The sequence below is a fragment of the Panthera leo genome, chromosome B2 (assembly GCF_018350215.1).
Source record: "Panthera leo isolate Ple1 chromosome B2, P.leo_Ple1_pat1.1, whole genome shotgun sequence".
Classification (NCBI taxonomy): Eukaryota; Metazoa; Chordata; class Mammalia; order Carnivora; family Felidae; genus Panthera; species Panthera leo.
Window position 1 is genome coordinate 6,769,441 of NC_056683.1, and position 13,734 is coordinate 6,783,174.

Here is a 13,734-nt window from a genome sequence, read left to right on the forward strand (position 1 = left end):
TAAGCATCCTACTTCAGCTCAGGTCATGATCTCACAGGTTGTGAGTTCAAGCCCCACATCAGGCTCTGTGCTGATGGTTCATACCCTGGAGCCTGCTTTGGATTCTGTTTCTCCCTCTCTCTTTGCTCCTCCCCTGATTGCACTCTCTCTCTCTCTCTCTCTCTCTCTCTCTCTCTCTCAAAAATAAATAAATGTTAAAAATATTTTAAAATTTTTGAAAAAAAATAAAAAAAAAAACTTTTATGAAAAAATCTGATAAATAACCTTTGCTTTCCACCTCTTTTTTATAAATGGCATCTAAACAAGTGAACATAGCTTACCTCTACATGAAAACACAAGCCATTATGTCCACTGAGTAGAAGTAGGAATACTAAAGACATCTCTGCAAGAGGGGCAAGGCTCCTAAAAACTCCACTCATGACGGCAAATGAGATTTGACAAATTGTGTGCTTATAAGATGGAGTTAGCAATTAGGAACCTACAGTTACTGAAATTTGAAAGAGCATAATTAGATGGGAACATAAGCCACACTGGTGAAAATCTAATTAATATAGACCCAGTTTGTTCATTAAAAAAATTTTTTCCCAAGGGGCACCTGGGTGGCAGTTAAGCGTCTGACTCAGGCTCAGGTCATGATCTAGTCATTTGTGAGGACAAGTCTCACATCGGGGTCTGCTGACAGCAGGGAGCCTACTTGGGATTCTCTCTCTGCCCCCCCTCTTTGGCCCATTCACTCTCTCTGTCTTTCTCTCTCTCTCAAAGATAAAATAAAAACATAAAAAAATAATAAAATTTATAAGACAATTTTTTCCCTTAAAACTATGTTATGCATGTTATGCAGGAATGAATCAACAGTCAGAAACAAGTATTTGTTCAGTGTGTTATACAAGGAATAAAACATTTTAGCCTTCTTCTTTAAGGAAGTGAAATATTCATTTCACAAAAGAGGTCTTTTATGTACACGAAAACTTTTTTGCTTATAAATCTATACTTTAAAACTGTGCATATCTTGTTGAATGGTTCCTTTTCTGTCCTTCTTCCAAAACATACATACATAATCCATGCTCTAGGAAATCACTAAAGGTTTCATTTCAATAGTAGAGCATAAATATTAAAACAATAGCTAAGTAAACAGGAGGATTTCAAAGACACTGACAATTCCTACTTTTACAGATATCGTAATGTCTTTTTCTGTGATTGCAGGATATGAACCTTGAACACGTTTTTATTTTCCCTGCTTCCAGTCCCTCCCCTGCTTCTAGAACTGTCTCTAAAATAACTAGTATCTTACAGCATGGATAAGAAACAACAATTGGAAGAGTTCAGTGTCGGCTAAGTATGTTTGAGCATCTTTTTGTTACATTTCCTTAACATCCTAAAAAGTTATCTCATTATCTGATTAAATGAGTGATCAAATTCTTTTCATATACATTCATTTTTTATTGTGGTAAAACATACATAACATAACATTGCTCATTTTAACCAACTTAAAGCGTAAATTCAATGGCGCTGAAAACATCCACAATGCTGTGAAACTACCACCACTATCTAGTTCCAGAATAGTTTCATCATCCCAAAAGGAAACCTCATATCCATTCAAGAATCTCCTTCCTTTCCTCCCCATCCACAACCCTTGTTAATCACCAGTCTTCTCTCTGTCCCTATCAGTTCGCCTATTGTGGATATTTCATATGATGAGAATCACAGAATATGTAGCCTCTTGTGTCTGACTTCTTTCAGTTAGCAAAATATTTTCAAAGCTCATCCATGCTTGTAGCTATATCAGAACCTCATTCCTCTTTATGGCTAACTAATATCCCACTGAATGGATATACCACATTTTGCTTATCTATCCATCATTGATGGACATTGGGTTGTTTTACCTTTTGGCCATCGTGATGAGTGCTGTTATGAACATTTGCATATAACTGCTTCTCTGAACACTCATTTTTAATCCTTTGGGGTAATCCCTAAAAGTGGAATTGGTGAATCATATGGTAGTTCTGGTTTGGCTCTTCAAGGAACTGCCAAACTGTTTTCCTCAGAAGCTGCCCAATTTCACATTCCCACGAGCAATACCTGAAGATTCTAATTTCTCCACATTGTCACCAACACTTGCTATTTGTTTTTAATATTTTTATGGTCACCCCAGTAGGTCTGAAGTAGCACTGATCTGCATTACTCTGATGACTAATGATGGTGACAGCTTTGCATGAGCTTGGTAGCCATTTGTGCGTCTTCTTTGGAGAAGAAATATCTATTCATGTCTTTTGCCCATGTTTGGTCATTTCTCATTTTGTTGTTGAATTGTCAGAGTTTTTTATATAATCCGGATACTAAACACCTATGATTTCCCTTAGGTGTTTAAGGGTTACTAAACACCTAAATAACTATGATTTCCAAGTATTTTCTTCCACCCCATTTGTTGTCTCTCTACTCTCTTGCTAATGTTCACCAATTAAACAAAATTTTAAATTTTATGAAATTCAGTTTGTTTTCTTTTGTTGCTGGTGCTTTTGATGTCACATCTAAGAAACCACTGTCAAATACAAGGTCATGAAGGTTCCCTCCTATGTTTTCTTCTCACAGTTTTCTAGTTTTCACTTTTATACTTAGCTCTTAGGTCTGTTTTGAGCTTATTTTTGTACATGGTATAAGGTAAGAATCCAGCTTCATTCTTTGGCATCTGGCTATTTCGTTGGCCCAGTATCATTTATTGAAGACACTATTTGTATCCATTGAATGGTCTCAGAACCCTCATCAAAATCACTTGGCCATAGATGTATAAGCTTATTTATGGATTTTCAATTCCATTCCTTTGAATGTATGTCCATCCTTATGCCAACACCACACCTTCTTAAAATTATCACCAGAGCTCTGCATTAAGTTATAAAATCAGGAAGTGTGAGTTCTCCTTTTTTCAAGACTGTTTAGGCTCTTCAGGTTCCCTTGCAATTCCATATGAATTTCAGGATCAGCTTTTTCATTTCTGTAGAAAGAGCCATTAAGATTGTGATAGGGATTGCACCGCATCTGTAGATTGCTTGGAGAGTGTAACCATCCCGATAATATTAAGTCTTTCAATCCATGAAGAAAGGATGTCTTTCTCATACCTATTAATTTTTATGTTATATCAAAGATCTTTACTTCCATTGTATTTTAATGATAGATCATATTATTCCTATCATGGACAATACTAGATATTTTGAGTCTTTTTGCTTAATTATCATGTAATTCCTTACATGATGATAAAAGTGATTATAAAAGTAAAAAAATAGTGTATAAAAAGATATGATAAATACGTGAAACATGATCAAAACTGTCACCTACCGTGTATAAATGAATTTAGAAAGTTATCCCTTTTAGAGAATTAAAATAAAGAATCAATTATTGTGATTCAATAAGAGATATAAAGGGAAAAGTACCTTGAGAAACTTCCAAAGAAACAAGTTTCAGAATATCTGATCACAGTTGATTTATGGTGGAATTGTCACTGCTAATGTGTTAGCATTTTAAAAGTGAATAAATACTTCTTTCTTCTCTTTCCAAGTTAAAAAAAAAAGACCTAAGGAAATCAAACTTATAAAGCTCATATTATCAATTTAATTGATAATATAACCTGAGTTAGACAGTCTTTAATGGGTTTCCGATTAATCTCTCTCTGAATAGAATTTATTCCCTAAAATTTCAGATGAACACCCCAAGTAAGACACTCCCCTCCCTGTAGACAGGCAGACGTAAAAGGGAGGGAGAGAGAAAGAGAAAGAGGTCTGAACGCAACACCGCACTCGATTCTTACTCCCAAATTCACCGATCAATCATCATTTCTTCCAGACCCGGGGACCCATGAAGGAACCGAGAGTAACTGATTATCCCATACTGTTTTTTCCTGAGAAGGCAGTGTAGATTCTCTCCTTCCTGTGGAAATATGAGGAGTGGGGAATAAGTGTGACTCTCAACAGTCCCAGTGCTCACACAAAGGGTTAACCAACCAACTTTGACCTTGCATTGACATTTTATTTTAATCTGATAAGTAAGCGTTGCACAAGCATGTAATCAATCCATTTACAGTTAGTGTATCTTCCTTCCTTCCTTCATATCTTCCTTCATTTATGACACAGATCAAATCCTCACAAATGCCAATTTATATCCTTCATTCAAACTTCTAACTTTGGTCTAGAATGATCATATTCTTATATCTCTCCACTTCCCTTCACCTCATTGGTTGCATATAAGAACACGAGATTTTAAAGCATAGCTATTGATTTTGAAATACGGGTAAAATGCCCAGATGATAATTCCAATGGCAATCAGATATATGTTCCTCGAGTTCAGAAGAGACAACGAGGGGAGGGGAAAGTTTTAGGAGCCATTGACCTCTCTGTGGCTATTGAGATCAATAGATTGGAAAAGATGACTGAGGACACCATAAGAAGGAAAGGAGAAAGACGAAAACCAAAGACAGAATCTGGAGGTGCCCTAAAATCTAAGGGTAAAGGAGAGAAAAAGGACCTGAAACTAGAGGCTGATAAAGAACAGTCTGAGATGTCAGAAACAAATGAGAAAGTGGAATCAGGGAATCCATGTCTCAAAAAGGAAGGAATGTCAAATACCACCGAGAAATCATGCCAGGTGAGGTTTGAAAGTAGCCACCAGATTGGGCATCGAGGAAGATGTTGTTAATGTTAAAATGAATGGTTTCAGTAGATGGATAAGAAAACAACACAGATTATATAGAGCCGAGATGAGGAGAATGAGAGCGAAGACAGTAGACACAATAAAATAATTTTTGGAAGGTTGATTAAAACAAAAGAGTATTGCTCCGAGAAAGAGAGGCAGTCTTCTAAAGAATAGGGGTGACACTTCACCGTGTTTATGTGCCAAGGGAAAAGAGAAGTGAAGGATGAGGGAATACCTGGTACAATACGGGGTTAGTTGCTAGAGCAAGGTCGCTAATAAGGAAGGCAGTTATGGGATTCCATGCCCAGGCAGAAGGTTCCATTCTAGAGTAGACAAGTGTCACTCTTCCTTGGAGACAAAAGATTCTTGCAAATGCAGATTTAGAGTCTCCAATGAGACTCTTTTATTTTTTAATAAAATCCTTTCCTTTTAAAACTTTATTTATTATTATTCTTTTTAATAAAATCGGGCGAAGGACAGTTATCTGCTCAGAGAGATAAAGTAGCCAGGGTGAGGAAGGAGGCCATCAGAATTGTGTGTGTTTTCAGTAGCAGCCAAGGACAACGAAAGAAGCTGCTTATCAGGGACAATTGGTAATTCTGCTAAGTAACATTAAAGACACCGATGATTCTGGATATGATGTGAGTGTTCGACCTGCATACCAGCAGTACTGATCCAGAGTAGTTCTGGGGGTACTTCAAACTGGTTGCCACAGGAGCAAGGTAATGAAAAACATTAGGAGAGGTGGCTCAATTTTTCAGTACACTTGTATTCCAAGGGACAAGACTAAGATGAAGGGGATATTAGGAAAGTCACAGGTAAGCCAATGGAAATCAGACGGATGAAGGTTCAGTGCCACTGAAGGCTTGAGTAAGCTCTCTTATGTGATGTGCTGTGACGTGACGCTCATCTTACGTGATACGAACAGACCTGGCAACCATCAACAATTCAGCTGTTAGGTATGCCCTTCGCCCATGCCCGTGGCCTCGTTTCCTTTCAGTTTTACCCAAACAACCTCCTGTAATATTCTTGGGCACTGGCCGCTGGACCTCACACCCTGGGTCCGATTTGCTGAGTTGCTCTGCATTATTTGTCCTGATTCTCTAGCTTGGATTTCTGGCGGGAGGGTGCCCTGGTGCCAAGCACACAAACACAGACTCAAAGCACAGCCTCGGAATGAGGAAGTCTGCGCAATGTGCAATTTGGAACACACGTCTGCACCCTGTACGAGGTGGGCTACCTTATGCTGAGCCCAGGCCCTGGCACACCTCCTACTAGACCTTCTGGGTTCTTCCCAGGAGGGTAGTCAGAACACCATAAAAGCATTGCCAACATCGACAACCATTCCAAGTCTACGTGGGCTCCCAAACTTCACTGACGCTATCCACAGTGTGTACACATATATTTTAGGGGCTTAGCACTTTCCCAATATAAAGTATAGTGATATAGTGAAGATCTATATAGCAATTCTAATGTTACACTCCTCTCTCCTCTCTCTCTCTCTCTCTCTCTCTCTGATTTACCTACCTTGTATCAGACTCTCAACGTCAGATACAGTCAGATACAGCTGTACAAACCCATAGAAATTTTCATGGCGATGTTACGTGTAGCTTAAATTTACTTACTTAGACCTTGTACGAAGAGGGAATATTGACTTTCAGGGACTTACATAAGAATATCTCTCTGAGCAACTTCATCTGCTTCTATACATTCATGAAGCACTCAAGGCTCTCTTGTTACAGAGCCTGACTCTCAGGACCCGTGCTTCCGATACAGTCCCATCTTCAGTGTCTTCACTGGTAAGGCCAGTAAAAGTCAAGGCAAAGTGACGGGTGGTCATGAAGACTCCAGAGAACACAAGCTGCAACCCCCAGAACCACATGGAACAAGCCACTGGAGTGGGCTCTTCCTCTGTAAGATCACACTTGCCCCTCGGGTCAAGAAAAAAGGCAAAACTACTAACTTCTTTAAATATCCTTTGAGCTACTTATTAGAGTAAATCTGCATTCTAAATTATCGTTGAGGCTCCAACTCAACAACATATGAACTGACCTACACAGGGAAACGGCACAACAGGGGGGAAAGTTGTACATCAAGGTGCTCAGGGACATGGCTTTTAAACTCACATGGACCTCAGTTTGGAAACTGACTCCACTAAATATCCATGGTAGTTAATATCTAAAAGCCTTATTGACCATATCCATAAAATGGGGATAAAAATACAATTCCCAAAAAGTTCATATGAAAATTCAATGACATAGTGTATATAACATGCCCAATATGGTACATGGCCCATAAAAAGAATGTAACAAAGGTTAACATTATTAGTTATTCTTTGGTCAAGTACCCTTGGAAACTACCTTTATGACCTAATCAAATGGTAAGTAACTGCAGTCAACGTTTGGAAACATCAGATAAGAAAACTATTCCCCGCATGTAAAAGGAGTCCTCACGGCTAACACATGAGCACATTTTTCTCTTGATCCTTTCTCACAGACAATGGAGAATAGTGGGCCACCTTTATCTGTTTAACAACACTTCACGTGATAGAAATCACTATTCACTGACCCCCTCTACTTACTCTGCCTGGCTTAAAAAAAAAATCCGTCTCATTTAACCTTTTCAAATTGGGCTTGTTTTCCAACTCCTTAATCTTTGTGGCTCACTTTTGGATGCTTCACAGTTTCTCTCTCTCTCTCTCTCTCTCTCTCTCTCTCTCTCTCTTTTTAACGTTTATTTGTTATTGAGAGACAGACACAGAATGTGAGCAGGGGACGGGTTGAAAGAGGGGGAGACACAGAATCCGAAGCAGGCTCCAGGCTCTGAGCGGTCAGCACAGAGCCCGATGCGGGGCTCGAACCCACAAACCGTGAGATCATGACCTGAGCTGAAGTCAGATGCTTAACCGACTGAGCCACCCAGGCACCCCTCTAGAGATCATTTCTAACCTATCCCCTCCATGTCTCCTCTGCATGTATTTCCTAAAGACATGTTGCTGCGAATGTTGCTGGAGGAAACGTGTATTAAATGCTTGTTCTTTGGCTGTAGGCTAGAGACTACGGTCTTTGATCTGTCTTTGAATATGTATTTGTGTAGTCAGGCTTACTGGTTTCAAGTCCTGCTAACATGTGAGGACATGAGAAAGCATGAGGTCACCACAAAGTCATAAAATACCCCAAATGTTGATCAATATTAACTTACGAGTGCATGTGTAATGCACACGTCTCATTTTTCAGCTGGTGATTCCTATCACCAGAAAGAGCCTCATGGAAGAGAATTACACAAGTTCTTTCCCATCAGACTGGAAACATAAAGCCATGGGAAGCATCCATTTTGAGAAAGAGGTCACTTTTCATTATTGTGCGTGACCCGGGGCGCGTGTCTTCATTTCCACCCTGAAGAATAACGCATTTGAAACATCACGTTGAGACCCTCACGTAACAGATGAGAGCAGTGTCCTATCGAAACCTGAATAAGAAAGAGCTTGAGAATTGATTTTCTATGTTGCTGTGACCAATCTGCTTTTCATTAGTTCCACTACCATCAGTACTGAATATATAAAAATGAGTCGTGTGTGGGCAGGGGATGGCGTGTGTTGTTCTGTTTCTGTTTTATCTTAACATCACCCACAATGCTGTTGCCTTCCGATGAAGGGGAAGAGACAGGCAGCCCTCATCCTTCCCTTATGTGCCTCCAAGACCAAAATCACCCCATTTTCCCAAGTCAGCAAATGCCGCGTACATCCAAAGCACTAAACTGGGCTCCTGAAAACGTTGCCTGCTTGTTACATCACCCACACTGGATAGGCCCTTGATGAGCCGGACATGCCTTGAAATTTACTGCCACCAGTGTATAGATCTTTCTAAGGCCTGCAGTTCTCTGGAGTCTTTTCCCCAGACAAGGCTCCTGCTGTTCATCCCTGCAGAGGGCAACGGAGAGCCACGCTGCCGGCCAGATCCATCCTTGCACCCTGAAGAAACAGTGAGCACGGATTCCATGGCTGGGGCCTTTGTAGCACCTCGGCAGCTAATCAGAGTCATGTGAATGGCTTTGCGCTGACCCATCTTTTCTTTTCAATTTAGCAGTCTGAGCAATGACTTGGGAAAGACCAATTAGGCTGGCCCGTCTTTCCTTCAAAGGACCGATTGTTCCACTGCTTGGTCAAGTACACATACTGCACAGAGATAGGCTGGAGAAGCCAGAGTCATAACACAAATCTACAGGATTCCAACTTTTCCTGACTCCAGCCCACTCCTTCTCTTGTGTAGGCAGATGTGGTCTTGTTTGGCACCTCAAAGGTTGGCTCAACCCATCACGCTTCCTTTGGACCATCTCAGAGCAGGCTTGTTTCATTAATTAACCTCCCTTTGTGGAGTCTAACAGCCATAAGCCCGAATGATATTGGCTTGGTAGCAAAGAGTTCCATAGCTACGTAGCGGCGTAAATTCATTTTCCAGCTAAAATTGTCTCGCGTGCTCTCTGCATTACCATTTATAGCACCACAAGTGTGTTTCGAGGCTGACAGTGTCCTGTTCCTCTTCACTACGGTATCCCAGGATTGCACCATTAAACGTGCATGCAGCGAGAAGACGGGCAGGAGACCCCTACGTGGTTGCCCCAATCTGGCATATCCCGCTTCGGTTCAGGGATAAGACTGACCACTTCCATAGTCCCCAAAAGTAAACTCAATGATTATCTGAGAAAACACGAGGTTTAAAATAAAATGTCTTAGAGCCTTGTGGAGCTTACTTATGAGATGGTTTTCTGCTGCTTCGGGATCCCATTTGGTAGGTACTTTATAAAGACCTACACTCCTGGCCAATTTTCAAATTACTCTTATTACACTTTACCTTTACCGATGGCGTCTCGGGGTTTTAGATCCACAAGGAGCCATAGAAAGCAGATGACGACTGAGAAAGTAAAATATAACACCTTAGACCAGTGTTCTCAGAGTGTGATCCCGAGAATAGCGACATCAACATCAACAGTACCTGGAAACTTGCTCAAAAAGCAAACTCCCGGTCCCTCCTCCGGGCCTGCTGAATCACAAATCCCGGGGCCAGCAAGCCGTGTTTAATAAGTACTCCAGGTGAGTCTGATGCCAGCTACATTTTGAGAACCACCGCCTTAGACATTTTTGAGGCTTCCGAGGTTTACAAATTATTTTGACATATAGCAGTTTCACTTTGTTTCATAATAACGTCATCCAGTAAGCAGAGCAGATATGAGCGTTTTCAACTCCCTGAAGAAGAAACTGTACTTTGGAAAAGGAATTCGTTCAAGGGCATCCTGTTGCAAATGCTAAAGCCAGACTAGATCGCGGGGTTTCAAGTTCAACATTCATTCCACTGCATCCTGTTACCCAGGTAGTAGCATGTTACGACTGAATGGACGGACCAAGAAGCCAAGGGAGGGTCATCTGGCCCTAGTGACTGTCTTGGCTGGACTGTCCAGGTAGAGCCTTTGATGGCCGAGCACCACAAAAATTAAAAAAATAAAATAAAATAGGGGCGCCTGGGTGGCGCAGTCGGTTAAGCGTCCGACTTCAGCCAGGTCACGATCTCGCGGTCCGTGAGTTCAAGCCCCGCGTCGGGCTCTGGGCTGATGGCTCGGAGCCTGGAGCCTGTTTCCGATTCTGTGTCTCCCTCTCTCTCTGCCCCTCCCCCGTTCATGCTCTGTCTCTCTCTGTCCCAAAAATAAATAAAAAACGTTGAAAAAAAAAATAAAATAAAATAAAATAAAATAAAAAGTTAGAAAATAGGATTAAGGGGGACAAAACTAAGGAATGAGGAGACTCCATATACTTCTAAAAAGAGGCATATGAGGTGAGAGCAAGCAATCAGGCCATGAAAAGTAAGAAAGAGAAGGAGAGCCCGTTTAAAACATGGAAGAGAGCATAGCTTGGACATTCTTCTTAGGCCTCGTGGCAGGAGAAAAATCGCTCAGATTCAGAACAATGTCTGCGACAAATATGGAGGCCACAAAAAGTTGTTCTGTCCCCAAACCCTTTCAAGACAATTTTTTCCCCTTATTTGTCTTTGCATCTTAGTTGCTAACATCAGTGTTTCTAACAGTGACAGTAGACCACCCATAACAGACATATTAAATTGTTTTAAATGCAGTTTTCTGAGCAACGCATTTAAATTTACCAGATCTGGAGTTGGGACACAGGATCACTCTCTGCCATGTCTCAGGTGAGCTTTCTAGGTTAAGGTCAATTGCTAGATGAATGAGTTCATGGTCTGCACTAGGGGTGTGTGTGTGTGTGTGTGTGTGTGTGTGTGTGTGCTTGCATGCACATGTGTGTGTGTTAACTAGCATTTTGTAATTAAAAAGGGGGGCGGGAGGACCGTCCTTCTCAATATCCAAGGAAGACCAAGGGAAAGATCTCTAGTTTGAACACAAAGTGGAAGAAAAAAGTGTGACCCTGGACATAATGGAAAAACCCTTTGTATGAATAATCCCTATCTGAATTGAATAACAAGGAAATAGTATTTATAATGGATCTATGTGGTCATGCCTGCTCTGACACATCACCACATTATGGCAAAAATAAATATTATTTGTTCTCTAAGTACAATATTGCACAAATATACTAGTATATTATATAGAAAATATTCATAGGCGGCATGATTCCGTGGGAAAAATAAAGAGTAATTTATAGGTCCAAAGATACAGTGTCTGGAAATTCATCTTCCACGCCATATCCCAAGCCCTTAATTCTACCCACAGGATACAAAGTGCCTATGCAGAAACACAATTGAATAGATTTCTGTTTGTGTGAGAGGACCTGGCCCTGTTTCCTCATGCCAATTCTCCATTGCTTACAAATTAGGAAGTAAAAAATCATGAAAAAAAAAACCCGTAAAATAAATAAATGAATTGACCTAACCCATCTCAAGTCAATTCAATCCTCTCCAAGTAATACTCGTTTTTTTTTTCTTTGTTCCTAAACCAACGTTCCCCAACATACGCTCCCAGAGATTGTGATTTAATTGGTCTGGGACGTGGTCTGGGCTTTGAAATATGCAAAAGATCCCCAGAGGATTCCAAATGTTCAGATAAATTTGGGAACTGAGACTCTAATCACATCAAGCAAAAGTAAAGTGAGCACTGAGTATAGTACTGAAATGCAATTATTTTCCCCAGTTCCACTTTGTGTATCCTATTTTTCACATCCTACAGAATAAATCTCAAGTGTTCAGCAGGAAAAGGCAGTCCTTCCACGGCCTGGCCACTGCAGATCTTTCCACTTTAATTTCTGTCTTGCCACCCAGCAATTCACACTCAAAGAATGTGAAACTTTCTCAAATCTAGATAGTCAACAATTATCTGTTGAATTGGGTAAATAAAACAGAGAATATTTCCAGAAGGATGTCTAAAACCACTGTAACATGCACACGAATAAAAATTAGAAGTACCATGTGGATTTGGGGAGCAACGCAGTATATTCTTTATTTTCATTTAACAGCTGGTTTGCTCTCATTTTTAATCATCAATTACCAAATATACGTGCCAGAGCTGGTAAGTAAGCTGTGAGCTCTCGTGATTCTCCTTCCAACTGCATTTCATTCTAAAGGGTTCTTCCTCTTCTGGTCCTACTTTCGGGTTTCTGCAGCCTGAGGCCATGCCTGTGCACGTGCTGCCTTGGAGAGGTGTATCTTCAAGACACAAGATAGAAGAATAAGATACAAGATACAAGGTACAAGAACATACCATAGCCCATCACTGTGTATAATGAAAATGAAACTTGAACAGGAGCGAGGGGTGAAAACCACATTTCCTTTCCATTATACACACACTTTCATAGATTAACACTTCAAATCGTCAGGGACACAGGAATGTTCATCTAAAGGACTCTCCTGCATTTCTGTCATCCCCTTTCCTGGTTTGGTTGCTTTTCCAGAGAAGCCACATCTTTGTCACACCCAGTCATATCCTGTCCAGCCTATCCGTAAATCTCAGAATAGCCACTCACGTATGTCCAAAATAACTGTCTAGAAATATCTTTCCCAGCAATTTGAGCAGCAATTCCAACCAAAAATGTGGTCACTGTCTCACCCACATTCTCCCTGACCTGTAGCTCAGGGTTTGCTTGTTTCCATGATTGATTGATTGATTGATTCCCAGCTACCCACTCTGTCCACATGAAAATCTGCTTCTATCTTTTCAAATGACATTAGATTGAAGGCAATCAACCTGAATTATTCCAAACTACCCGAGAATACATCATTGCTCCAAAAGGACTGAATCTGTTGGATTCTACAATAGAGATTTATTGTGACTTTTTAACTTAATAAAGTTACTTTGAGGGAAAATAAACAGTCTTGGGAAAAAGCATCAGAAATTGCTACCCCTGTGGGGAGCTGGCAGCCAGCCCACCTGTCTATCCAAATATTTAATTACCATTGCCAAACACGAGATAGTACATTTATATCAGATCCATAAACTTTCTCGCAACTCAACTGTGTGAATCTACTCAAATGTATGGCAAAACATGGGTTTGAAATTATAGGCACACCTCCAGCCACTGAATATTATATCACACAAAAACATAAGCCAAGGTAAATTTAGAAATTGTACAACAGGGCATGCTGGACTTAGGCCATGTCGTTTGACATTTTCCAAAAGAGTTCAGAAGCTAATGTATTTGCTCCTGGTGACACTTGTGGATAATGTATTCGTCTTTAATGAAGACATTTAAAAAAAACGGATCTGGAGCTGGTACATTTCAGAAGATTAAATGGCTTAATATGATATTTCAGGGAAGATGTGTTTAGTTTTGTTGTAAAAGGAATTAATACTAAAGATGAACAAACCTTTGTGCTTAGACACAAGATAAACAAGCCTACTGGGACAACACTGATATTTAAAAGTATCTGGACAGGGAAAAATCAGATGAATCAAAAAAACAATTTTTTTGAGTGTCTATTATGTACCCGGCTTTGTGTAAAATGTTTATAGCACCAACTCCAGACGCTGAGTTTACATTTCTAACTGGTTCCACCTTCATTCTTGAGAACCACACCAGAAGAGCTTTGGTTAATACTTAAG